The sequence below is a fragment of the Stegastes partitus genome, unplaced genomic scaffold (genome assembly GCF_000690725.1).
Source record: "Stegastes partitus isolate 25-593 unplaced genomic scaffold, Stegastes_partitus-1.0.2 Scaffold2663, whole genome shotgun sequence".
Lineage (NCBI taxonomy): Eukaryota > Metazoa > Chordata > Actinopteri > Pomacentridae > Stegastes > Stegastes partitus.
Genome location: NW_007580394.1, coordinates 80,797 through 93,578, shown reverse-complemented (window position 1 = coordinate 93,578; position 12,782 = coordinate 80,797).

Here is a 12,782-nt window from a genome sequence, read left to right as displayed (position 1 = left end):
GGGGCGTTTATCTGGCAGGTGTCTCCTCCTTCTGCACCTAATTAAGCTGTAGAGGTCCTCAGCTAGTCTCCACCTCCTTCCCTTAATCACTCCTTTCCCCCCCACCCTTCTTTCTCTCTCATCTCCTTCTTGCCATACCAATATTTGATCTTTTCCTTTCCTTCTCCTCCCTCTTTTCTCCACACAATTCCTGTCTTAATTCTGCTATAGCTCACGCCTGTCAGCGTCTGTTCAATTTTCTCTTAATTACTTATCTGAACAATTCTCGTCTCTACCAGCCTTGGCTTTCTAAGAATGATGCGGCCTTCACTTCCAACAGGAGAAATTCCCAACTCGTACCCGAGGTTGTAATTACACCCTCCAGGCATTCCAGTGGCACAACACAGAAAAACCAGGAGGAGAAAAAATACATGTCCCACTTGTACAAACAATATCCTGTCGCCTTGAGCCACAGCGGCCTGTAATTGCCACAATGGAGTGTGTAGGAGTGTGACACTTAAAGCGAGGGTAATTCATAGCCAAGTGAAAATTAGTTTGATATGCTTTTGTGTTTACTTCCGTGGTTTTCTGCTGTATCGTTGTAGTTTTTTCTCATTCATTTTTATTCTTGTAAGCATTATCTGAATCTACAGCATCCTCAGAAGTGTATAGTTACCACGGTTACAGGTGTTAGCAGGGTAGCGGAAATGGACCTGCAGAAAAGGGCCATGAGCGGGATTCGAACTTATGACCTCCGTGTTGGGGACTATAGCCCCTGTACATGGGACGCCAGCTCAACCAGTGGAGCTATAGCGGTACCCGAAATGGCACTTTTTATCTGTTTATAGCAAACTGCATTAGCTCACATCTACAAAAATATATCTGTGCTCTGCTTAGTGTGACAGTCTAACTTAGCTACATACTGTTAAATGCTGTTTTTATTCATGTAGTTTTACTCACCTAGCTTACTGCAGCTCTGTTTTCCACTTTCAGTTTTATCTTAAGCTAATCTGGATTTAGTTTAAGAACACAAGCTAAGTCATCAGATAAACTTATCACAGTGACATCCCTTAAGCATACAAAAATCCTCCTGAAACTCATTCCAATAGATAGATAGCAAAAATTAGCTAATGTTACATTCACAGCTAGTTGAAACGTTTTGTTAGCATTAGTTAATCTTTTTTTTTATTTCTAACTTTTTTTTTAATCACTGAGGCCATTTCTGACATGTACTTTACCATATAAAAATAATTTTACCATAGTATGTAATACACAGTGGAAAGAGCAAAAACCCCAAGCTGTATTTAGCTAGCTAGTGCAGCTAGCCTTACTTAAAGCTAATTTACTTTTTCTAACCAGTTTCCTGCAGCTGAAACATTTGATGTTTCAAATCTCAGTAATCGAGTTTATTATACCACATATTAAACAAAGCCATTGCTAAATCTAATCAAAATGTAGAATATTTGTAAGACACATGAACCAGTTATGCTAAAAGCTAACTAGCCTTGCATTAATGTCCTTTAGATTGTCAGTTTTGATTGTCTTATCCTTCCCTCCTCCTCCCAACTTTACTCTTTCTTTAGCCATTGTTGTCTATCTTATCATTTCATGTGCATTAACTGATCAAAAAGCCATACATTTTCTTATAGGTTTCAAAACGTATGCATTTTTGTAGCAAACAAAAAGATTTCTGGATACTTCATTCACAAAATGATCATGAAATGTCCTAAATATTTACAATACATTATATCATAAGACATACTGTACAATTGTATTTTACAATAGCTACAATTATATCACTAGGAATTTGATTGCAACAACCAAAAATGACCACATTATTAGTATTTTGTCCACAGGAGAGTCAGTCAGAAGATTTGTCCTTGATGTTCTGTGTTAAAAGGGCATGTTCTCTGTCTGACGTCTGAATTTTCCCACTCTCGGTCCAATCTGGAAGGCAGCATCAAACCTGTCGTTGCTGTAGCAGCTGTGCTACCCTCCTCCTTCGGCGTACAGAGGATAATGGCCCTAAGTCCTGCACTGCAATTGAATCAGAGCTGGCCTCACGTCAACCACAGCTGCTCTTATTACAGAGCAAAGAGGGAGAGAGACGCAGAGGGGGTGCAGGGGTGTGTGTGCCCACACATTACATACAAGCACATATACAAGATAACGAGCAGCTAAAACGAAGCAGCAAAATGCACAGATCAAACACACACACACACACACACACACACACACACACACAGGGCAAACTGAAATGGAACCAAAATGAGGCTGACAGAAACAGATAGGGGTCACACCAGCTGAAATGAAACCGTGGAAGAGAAGGCAAGCGACACACCAACATGAAACCAAAATGAAGCAGAGCGAGGGAGTGACACACACACACACACACACACACACATAGAAAAACACACCAAAAAGCCAAAATGAGACTGCAATAAAGAAAAGCCTTCGGTGCCAGTGTTTGGTTTAAGACTGAGGTTGGGTGAAAGCAATGTGGCCGCACCATGCTGGGTGTGGCTCCGAGCGTTGTTCCCTCTAAATTTATCACCCAAATCATCCTCGCGTTGTTGTGTTATCACGGCCTGGAATGTCGGCCGAAAGAGGAAGAGACGCGATGGCGAGAGGATGAACCGAACATGCACTCGGAGGCTAGACCTTTGGAACCACACACGTAGAACAGTGGCTCAGCTGCAAACCGACAGGCCAACCCACAACCAGAAGTTTTCTGTTTTTGTTTAGCCATAACCACCGGGCTGCGCTCTGTGTACACCTCACTGGCACCGTCGCTCTGGTACAGGCCTATTTCAGAGCTCGCTTGAATGTCAGGCTGCTCTCTGGGGACCAGACAGTACGTATTAAAGCAGGGTGGAGTTTCGTGTCGGACATATGTAATTTACCTTCTTGTGGCGGCTGCCCCTCTTCCTCGACTCCCACCTTAGATCCTGCTCCCTGGTGGTTTGGTGTCAAATATTCTTTAGTGTGTCATCATGTATTGTTTAGCAAAATTAAAGCTGGAATACAGAATTCATATCAGGCTTTTTAAATGCGATTTTGCAGCTCTGCTTTACAACAGACCCATTTTCAGGGGATTCTTAAGCAGCTGCAGTGTTATGTGTATTTACATGAATGTAATGTAGTGTAACGTGGGACAAAGACCACATTTATCTGGACTTTGAGACAAAAAGTCATCCTAGTTTTTCTATGAAAGAGTTTCGTCCAGTTGTTAGTCAGGTATGTTCCACTTTGTGCTGTGTTTTATTGAATGAAGCCCAATGGGAGGAAAGTGCACCATAAGCTGTCCTAGAATATGTATCTGTCTGTTCAGACAGACAAAGCTTCCACCCATTTGGACACAGAGAATGTATTGATTATCTAAGCATGACTTTGGTTTGGTCTCCGTGTTTCCGCAAGCAAGCCAGGGGGCGTTTTCACATTCGCCTTTAGATGGATCTAATACGAGTTTGGCAGTTTCCCAAAAATAAAACAAGACTTATTTTTAATCCATGCTACCCCCAGGCTAACTTTGAATTAAAGCCTGTGTTACCATGGCAACAGTGATACCTGGGGCCATAGAAATGTCCTAATGGACTCATTTAACCCCCTCCAAGGTAATCCTGGCTCTAACTGCTACTGTATTTATAGTGCTGTCTGCCTTTATTTGAGTCAACAAAAACAAATGTCCCACAGCGTAACTCGGGTATTTTAAGAGAGCTGGATGCAGCAGCTCCACTCAGACTCGCTGCCAGTTTTCCACGGTGCCTTCTTCAGGCATCGCAACAAAAGATATGCCCTGTGGCGCAGAACCATTTCCCAGAAACCACCATTGCAAAAAACAAATTGACAAGACACCTTCAAATGCAAATGAGTTTTTTACTCTTTCTTCATATACATTTTTCATTTGATTTAAATAATGGATTTTTAAACTTTGCCAAACGTCCACGGGGCTAGAAAACTCAAATTTAAGTGCTGTTGTCATAATGTAAAGTCTATGGGCCAAGCCAAACTAAGCTGCTGGTGCCTCAGAGATGCACTCAAATTGTCCTTTGCTAATGGTGCCGTCCGCGTCAATATTTAACGCCGATAGACGTATTGGAGTTTTTCCAGTTTAAAGGAGCTGTGTGAGGGGGTTGGAGGGGTGGTTGTCTCAGGACGATTACCAAAGAGACTGATGTGTCCCATGCTGGATTATTACCTTTTCACTAGCTCTTGGTTTTATTTTGTGACTTAAGTTATGTTTCGTTTTCCTTTTGCTTTCGGTCACTAGTTTGTTAGGTTTAGGCACCAAAACTACTTGGCTAGGTTTAGGGGGGTAAGGTTTGGGTTAAAATGCAGTGTTTCACAACATTAAACACGTGTTACAAGGAGAACTTCTTGTTGCTGGAAAAGCAGTGAGAGCAACAACACCAGCTGAGGAAATTTGGCTGTAGACTCATGGCATCTGTGTCTGACATTTAATGAATTTTATAGGTCTATTAAGCTACCCTGTTTGTTGAAATATGATGCTAAATGCTACTCAAATGTGACACCAAAGGGTCCTGACAAAGAGTCTCTGTGTGACGAGTTGGGAGGATGTTAGGATTGTGTCACACAACACCTTACTGATGGCAGACAGTGATTATGATGATTCACATATTAATACTTGTCACTAGTGATATGTGATATAGCCAGAGAGTCAGTCAGTAGTACGAAACCTGTTAGACTGGGATTACATGTCAATGATGTAACTTAAAGCCTGCATGGAGAAAGATTTTTGTGTTGTTTTATTTATGTGTGTTTTTTTCCCAGGTGAGTTTAAGGAGGTTCGATGATGGGATGTTTTCTGCCAGAACGCATGCAGCATTGCCTGTGGGGTAAACGAACGAGACTCTCACTTCTGCAACGAGTGATGCCCGTCCCGGCTCGTCGCACTTCGTAAGTCTATAATTGTGTTTATCCCTCCTCCGTCACCTTTGAGGTCAAATGATGTCACTGGGGATGATGCTCAGAATGCTAATGAGTCCTCAGAATCCACAGTGTTTAGAAAATCTTGTGAAATATTGATACTGACAGTGATTAAAATTTCATACTGACCCCGATGGGCTGTGCGAAAACAGGCCCGCGGGGTGGCTGCTGAAGGTGCGACTGTTGACTTAGCATTACTTATTGATTGCCGCTGATTGACTGTGCAGAGCGTCGGTCAGCAGCGAAGGGGAAGTTAACTCTGCCTGCTTAGATGAAAAGCTGATTTTATTTCCACATAAATTCCAGAGTCAGTTTGTCTGCACTGGTTTGCTGATTGTGGAGAGTTTTGCATTAATGTGAGGAACTAGCTGAATTTATCCTCCTCCGTCCAAGCTCTAACAGTTACTCTCCATGTATTCTGTTCAATATTTAGCTTGTTAACCTGTCCGACTCACAAGTGTAAGAAGGAGAACGCCAACCCATTTGGGAATTTTAATTGTGCTTTGGCTTGTATCCAAAGTACAATGCAGCTAAGTACACTGGTCAAACTGATCTGAAATTTGGCTCATTAAAACCCTCTTTCTCTAATAAGTAACAGTCGAGCGACTGAAACTGAATCTCAGCGTCGTCTAATTAGGAGAGAGGACATTAAATTGGTGCTTGCTAAGAGCCGAGCGCGACACACAGCAGACAGGTGTTTTCCCATGAGGTGTGTCCGTCCTTCTGCCGCTGTCTGTCTCCGCCTCGCCCCCACATTACCCTCCCTCACTCATCTGTCGCCGACAATTAGCACGGGGCCATGACTTCATCCACTAATGGTTATGAGAGGAGCTGACGGGACTGCAGACTGCGGCGTATGCAATATGAATGCAGCCTTCTGCCTGTCTGACTGGGTTTCTGTCTTTGTCTGAATTTTCTTACTCAGTCCCTTTGTCGGCTCGGAGTTGTTCAATACGAGCATCGTTTTTTTTTTTAAAAAGAAGAGCTGCTTTGAGGTCATAATGAAATGAAATGTCAGTGTCTGCAAGCTAATGCAGTAGTTTTATGACACTGGCATTCTATCTGGCAGCAGTGACGTCTCAGCGTTTTTATTTGTGTTCTGTCATGCTCTGCCATATTCTCAGATGATTGAATTATGAACAACAATTTATTCATTAGCTTTTTGCACGTGTTCTATCAAATCAGCCACGTTTAACTGTAACCTCTGCAAACACACAGTGCATGTGATTCAGCCCTGGATGTCTTTTCTCATACAGCATATTGAGTCTGTAAATCTTTTATTCTGTTCTTCTTCAATTTATATTTCACATGTTTACATTGGCACTCACTTTTGTACCATTTGACTAGAGTGGCATTTATTATCTACGTTGTCGCAAACTGGCTGAAAGAATTCAACAGCAGAAGGCCATGCAGGAGTAAACGTATTCTATATTATGATAAATCTGCGTGGTAGCCAGTAAAATCCGCTCTGCAGGCAGTGCTTGGATGTGTGTCCTGTGTGCTGGTAAGTTGCTGAAGGTGCAAATGTGAAACAAGGTGACTCGAAGGAAGGCTGCAGCTCAATCTCAATCTCCACTCCAGCACTAAAGCACTAAAGCCCTCGCAGACGTAGCTGATGTCACAGCTGTAGTGCTGAGTGCGTGAGTTCGCGAGGGCTTTAATGGTTTAAAATGTGGCACACTATCATGACAGCACGGGTTGCTTAGGAAACAGCACATCGCTATTTAAATAAATGATTTTGCTTTTCATTTGCAGTCTGGTCATCTGCTCACTCACTGGTTGTGATAGTATACATTTTAGGAAACTAAAATTTCAATAAACAGGCTGAACATACAAACAATTCAACAAATGACCACAACAGCAAGCAGCTAGATTTCTGTGTACTTTTTGTGGGAAGCAGGACGAGCATGTTTAAGTGTCACCAGTTTTGCTGTGTGTAAGGACAGTTTGCAGATACACAGACTCACAGAAAGTCAGCATCAGAGCCCTTGTGCACTTGATGATTTGATGCACTTACTGGAAATGCACGTCAAAGTCTGTGAGGGTGACATTGAGCCACTGACCACCTTTATAGCCTGGAGGGCCCAGTTGAACTCCATTTTCCTCCCATTTCAGCCAGTGGACCTTTATCATAGATATTTGACTTGTCACAGTAGTGCATGGATATTATGTTGCATTCGATGGCAACTGGGAACTCAGAATTTCTCATCTCTGACAATCAAACACCCAAAGAAGTCTGATTTCCTAAAGTCCACAGCAAGGATATGTAACAAAGTGCCTTTTATGTTTTTTTGCTCTTAGTTTCCTTTAGTGATAAACATGTTTGTTGACGAGCGTTTCTTGTTCATAAAAAAGCAACAAAGCTAACTCTGGGGCATCCTTTTTACCCCCCACTCTGTTTATCAAACACGCAGAGATCGAAAAAGATGGAATTTCAAGGTCCGAGGTCTTGCTTCTGGGCAACATCAAATGCAGAATAATAAGAAAATGATAGCCGCATTTCCCTTCAGGGGAGGTGCTGTCGTTGTGCGTGCGAGCTCCCTTTCATGCCTTACTGGACGCTTAATGGAACTGAGCCATCATTAATTCCACCTGTGCTTTCCCTGCTGTGACAAGTCAGAATATCTGCTGTGAAGAAGGTCTGTTGCTCCGAGGTAAACCAGATCCGTCTCCAGGCAGTGGGGATGTAACAGCACGGACATCACCGCAGCCTGCTACACAACAAAATATAGCTTTCATCAACCAAAATTAGCTTTCCTGCTGTCGTGTCTTTCTTATCTAACTTAAAAACACGCATCTTATCTCCGCCTTGTCTAATGAGCGAGCGCTAGAGTCAGCGTGCAGGCTGGATAGCTAATTAGCTGGTCACCTAGAAAACCTAAACAGCATGTAAACACACTTACAAATGTAACTTCAGTGTGATTAGATGCTGCTGTGCTACTTACTCTTCAACCCACAACATATATACAGTCTGCTACACCCTTTACACACTATATTTACTGTGTGCCGTTTTATTTCTGTTGGCAACTGAGTGCATTCAAGGAGTATGAACAGCTAATCCTGCATAACAGCATACATGTCATACATTTGGATGTCCACCTGTATCATGCAATAGGTAATCCCTAGAAATCAATAGGATCTATGAATGACAGCGAAAGGTATAAGACAACAAACTGTGGTGCTTATTTGGATATCATTCCAAAAAACAAAACATAGTGTGTGATATCTCATTTTTACTGTTTGGTATTGAAAGTAAAGTGTTGAGTGTCTGTTATACAGCATGTAGTGAATGAGTGAACCAAACATGCTCTGGTAAAAGCCACTGTATGCTGCCCACATTAAACAGTCATCATGCAAATTTAGGTCCAATTCATGTTTTTTGTATCTGTATGAGGCAGATCAATGTAGACTTTGAAAGCAGACAGCGGACACACATGCAGTTGTTTTCATATTACAATAGGTACCACTGGTCGGCTACACAGACGATTGCATCGCCCCTAATACTGAAGAAAAAAACTACACAAGTAGCTTCTGTGGATGTTTCTGAAAGGCTTTAGCTTTGCACTTCTTACCGGATATAGCAGCTATGACAAACTGGACTGTAGCACCATGTCGTTGTCATCCCCGAGGTATCCACAATGGACGCAGTGGGTGAATATAACACAGGATTTCTGGAGAATTTAGAACTTCCACTCTGTTTGGGTAGATGGAAAGTTTGTTGGATTCAGTGCACCTCCAAGGTCCAGTAGTAACTACTTGAATTACAGCTTGTTTAATGATGAATTATAAAAGTGTGGATGACAACTTATCTGCTCATACAGTCTTCACATAATTGTTTTAATCACCGTTTGTTTTCTTGGAGCAATTGTAATGCATACAGGTTGCACGGTTCTGACTGTTGTGGTGCACGTGGACGTCCACAGAGGGATCTGCGTGGACCTTCATGGACGTGAGGTGAAATCATACAGACGCTTGAATCATCATGAATTGGTCGTTAGCAACTAGAGAGCATAATGGAGTGTGGAGCAGCTAATGATCTAGGTATGGTAATGCTGAAAGGACAGTGTGTAGTTTTTACATATAAATATGTTTACTAGCTAGTGGTCACCTCTAAAAGACAGCTAATATCTTTGCTGGGCGTGTGAAGGCAGCTGTCAGCTTGCATGTTCATTTAGCTCGATTAATGTAAAAAATGATGCGTGGCAATTACTCCTACCTTCTCATACACAAAAATGTCAGTCATAGGAGAACTTTGATGCAGTCACAGTGGGCTACACGTGGCCCACAATGACTTTCTGAATTCCTGATTTCATTTCTTACGATATAACAAAGTCCATCGGCCGTCTAACTCAGCCATTAAAAGAGACAGGGCTGTGCAATCCAGATTAATTAGATTCTATTTGTAGCCACATTGCATTGCCTCCACAGCAGTTCTGTTTCATTCATTGAGCCTGCCAGGGTGCGTTTGGTTGATTGACACAGGTAGAGGGAGGGTGGGGGGGTGGACAGACTGATGGAATGGATGAGGGAAAAAAAAAGCAGGGAGAACCCGAACGGCCGCTCATCTGTATGTGTGTGGATTGATTTTCTCTAGGACTGAGTGTCCAGGAGCGTTGCCTGAAGAGCATCGGACTGTTCAGCTGTGACGGGCCAACCTCTAGCTGCAGTAGCTGTTTAAATACAGATCCACTAACAAACCAAGTAATGGTCGACCATGGAGAGGTAACGGAAATATACATAAATACACGTATAGTGAATACACTGTTGCCTTTTGTTTGTGATTGTTCAACAGCTTTTGCCATTTTGTTTGCTATTTCTGTCATTACAATGGATAGGAGCTAAATGTACGACCACAATAGATCAAATAAATCTAAAACTTTCAAGCGAAATCTGCCTGAAGTAGCGTGTACTTCTTGGTTGTGTTGTCAGATTGGTTTTAAGGCACCTAAACTGTGCTTTGAATGGCTGTAGGCTTCGGCTCACTTTCCACTTCTCGGGTTACTGTAATATTGCTCTATATCACAATATGGCGACGTCGATACCAGGCGGCTTGCCTTTTAATGAGTTTGTCTGCTGAGATCTTAATCCAGTCTACTCAGCATTCTCCGGCTCAGCGCTGTGGTAGAAACTGAATGACACGGGCCGCAGAGGTTATTCCCTGTTTTCAGATGGTATTGACTGTTTGTTTGTGTGGACACAGTGAGGCAGATGAGAACGAGTGAGATTGATTTCAATCTGGTAATAAGATGGAGGAAAATAAACCGAGGGCTGAGGCCAGAGCTTTCATCTTTTTAGCAAGCAACGTTTTGTAAGACGGCAGTTGTGTTATGTTGGGTTTTTTGAGCTGTCTTTCAGTTAGACACTTCCCCACAATATGGCAACACTGTCCTCATATTGACACAAATGACAAAACTACCTCACTTGTCACATGACAGTGACCTGTAATGACCTCAAAGAGCCGTAAATGAGTGGAGGAGGTTGGGGTGGATGGATGCATCAACAAAACGCAAAACTTAAACACAGAACTTAAACATGACAGACTGTTGTTTTTTTTATTTCCTTCACCAGTGACTGTTTTATAGCCATATCCGTATTGCCTTTGTCAAGCAAAAAGCCATTATTGTCACTTTTTACCTGTGACCATTCCATAAAGTAATGCCAATGCTTATTCATATATCTTTGTTGATGAAGGTCATTGACAAGATATTTACTGTGACCCAGATGGTGATGCCTTAAACCCAGCCAAGATGTTTTTTTGTGTCTATACCAAGCTAAAACTTGCCCCACCATGGAAGAGGTAGTAATTTATCTCCAGTCCACTGTTATGGGTCGTGTGCAGAGGTAAGGGTCACAGTACCTGTATGGTGGCTCAGGTTAGAGGACTTGAACGTGTCACCTATCAAGAGTGGCTCGTTGAGTGAACGTATAAGACTAATGTGTGAGGGTGAATATGATGCCTAACATAAACTATTAAATCTGCTGTAATTAATTTTGTTGCCACTTTGGCAGCAGAAACAGCCTATAAACACAGCACTGGCATATTTCTTCACAGATACATCCAGGAACTATGAAGCGGCATTAACAACATAGTGGATCTATGCAAGTCCAGGATTCACTCTTGCACCAACCTGTGGGGAAACTGCTGCCTCTTGGCATCTGAAAACAACACAGTGACGGTGGTGAGAGGAGAGTGAAAAGATTTGATCATCTAACCCCTTGTTAAAGTAGCAATCTTGAAGATCTTTATTTTGCTCTTTGTGGTGATAAACAGTAATTGTATGTATGTTTTTTATAATTCATTTCCTCGACATTGAAACAATGCTGCCTGTGTGACATGGTCAGCCAGCTGGCACCTGGACCACACCTGCAACACAAATCGAGATCGCCGCACATGAAAATCAAATGGGAACAGTGTCTTCTGAGATGAAGGGAAAAAAAGCCGACACTGCTTCACACACAGGTGAGTTGAAGAGCAGGTCTGTTGCTTTGACTCCACTCTCCCTCTGTGGCAGAAAGATAGCTGCTGGGTGATGGGAGCATGCTTTTGCAGGGCAATGTCACCACGTACACCCAGTTTGTATTCCTACACATGAAAGGACCTACTGTTGAAATTAATCACATGTGTAGAGACCAAAAAAAAGTAGACGGTATGAAGGAGTAGTTTATATGTACAGTCTTCTGTTGTAGGTGAAAGACACCACTGTTACTAGCAGATTACATTTCGGCAAATCGATTAATTTCTCATGATAGCTTGAGTTTGTTTGCTATGTGATTTTATTTTATTTTTTTAAGGATGACAAAAACCCATATATTATCTGTAATTTAATTTTAAGCAAATATATAAACGCGTTTGGGATTGGTGGTTATTTACATATTTAATAGTGATAAAACAAGCATTGTTTTTTGTTATTGATGATTATTATGAATGAATCATGTTTAATCTTCTAACATCCCATTTCTGTGACTAAGCTGATATAATTCATTTGGTACCATGAAAACTGCATGCAGACTTTAGCACTTTTCCAAATACTAATCTTGGCATCAGCAGTAATGCAATCTTTCATGAGTTCACCAGTTCATTTTTTCAGAGCGCAGTGGTGTCCTCTGGTGGTCTTTGCTGCCCTCTAGGTCAAACAGACTGTCAGTACAGACACAGTACAGTGTTTAGAATGTCTAAATGAATACGGTGCAGTTAAAACATCCACGTGGGTCTCCAATAGATAAAGTAACTGTGATCAAAGCTGGAAATTCTGTTCTGGTTGAGGACAGAATGTGCTCTTTGAAGACCCACATGAAGGAAAATTAGGACAGTTACACCAGCTTAGTTTTCTATCAACAAAGACAAGCACTACATATTAATTTAACTTACTTTAAAAGTGTTACATGTTAAGATCCAGGCCATAGTAATGTGTACAGTACAGTGTTTAATGAGCTTAAAACTTGTTACTGCACCATGACCCTACCATACCTATATTACTGTGTCTGGGGAAATACATACAAATAAAACCTACAAAAGATCTACACGTTACAAAAAAGAGTCGTCCGGATCATAAATCATGCTGTATATGGAGATCACACCAACTATCTGTTTATAAAATCAGAATTGCTATTTTCTTTTTGATATAGTTCATTTAGAATATTGTACAAAGCAAAGAATACTGGGTTACCTGATAATCTGCAAAAGATGTTCAAAACTATAGAGGGAAGCTGCAACTTTAGGGGGCGACATAATTTCATATACACACAGGCAACAGTGCTAACCAACTGCACCACCTTGCAGCCCTTATTCTCTCATATGTGTAGCACTGTTGCCTCGCAGCTAGATGGTCGCCGGTTCATGCCCCGGTGAGGACACA